This window comes from Gekko japonicus, unplaced genomic scaffold (genome assembly GCF_001447785.1).
Source record: "Gekko japonicus isolate JY-2015 unplaced genomic scaffold, Gekko_japonicus_V1.1 scaffold1268, whole genome shotgun sequence".
NCBI classification, from domain to species: domain Eukaryota; kingdom Metazoa; phylum Chordata; class Lepidosauria; order Squamata; family Gekkonidae; genus Gekko; species Gekko japonicus.
In genome coordinates, this window is record NW_015174311.1 from 1 (window position 1) to 1,333 (window position 1,333).

Sequence of the window (1,333 nt, forward strand, 5' to 3'; positions counted from 1 at the left end):
GTTCGAATCCCATGTAGTTTTTTTTCCTTGTGAGTAACAGGTTTTTTTCCTTTTTGGGTTTGTTCTGTTTTTCTATTTTTGTACAGTAAAGGTAGGGTTTAAGAACCCTGAGGTAGCAGCATGGAACGATTGAACCGAGAGTACAAGACACACCCACTGCCTTGCCTTGCAAAAAGCAGCTCTCATCAGTGCATCCCTATATGTGGATTTGTTTAAGCTACCGGGATGAGTGATGAGCCAGCATGCATAAGGCGTCAGCCTTTACAGCAAATACTCTGGTGCATCCTTGTAAGCGGGATGCAATGTGAAGGCAGTGAGGGGTTCGATGGACAGTTCCATCTAGACTAGGTGTGCTAGCCTTCCTTTAGACCCTAAAGGAAGAATACCATAGTCTGGCCCACTCAGAGACCCGAAGGCCTCAAGCTTGAAACCTCAGCCACCCGATCTAGTCTTCTTTGTTTTTCCTTTTGATTTTTATATAAAGGTGATTGTTTTCCACCATGTTTTAACTCTAGGATTTAGTTTGATTAAATATATATAATGACCTTTAAGTAGATCAGTGAAGGCAACGGATTGATATAAACATTTATTTTATTTTCTGTTGATTAAAACATTCACGTGCCCAGCATGCTTTGAGAAATCTATTTGCATACGTGTCAGCCCCCAACGTCAAAATTACACTCATGCCTTATTAGGATAGACTGTGGACTGATCCATTTCCCTGTAATCAAAGGGGGGAGAAGTGGGTTTTTCCGTTTATTATTTTGTTGTTTTTTTAGTCTATTTTTCACACAGTAAAATCGGGGGTCTTATTGATGAACACCCCCTTGGTTAAAAGAGGTACGATACTTATATCGTTCCCTCCGAGGCTCTATGACCTCAGTTTAAAAATTAGCCAAGGCTAATGTGAACTGCACATCGAACCCATCACAGCTGTGCACAGAGCATATCTCGCACTCCGGGTTCGAGCTGCAGATTACATCAGACCTTCCTGGACTCTTCCTCAACAGAGTAGGAGCTCCTATGATGATGCCCTTCCGCATGAAGAGAATCATTCTTCAGAATTGCTTTTGCGCTCATGGGGACCAGATTAGGGTAGAGCTCCCGTGATGCTCTGGATTCAAAGGGGGGTGAATATGCAAATGACCCAGCGAACTATTCCGGAAACTACCGAAGGAGCTTTCGTCAATTTCCGAGACTAATGCTTGTGTTTTCGTTTAAGCTCGGAGCTTTCCGACGGACAGCTAGAACGCCAATCGCTCTGAATCGGCCGAGTTCGGGTCTCAGGCCCCGACGACTATTTCCAACTTCCATTTTACGCTCAAGACGATCC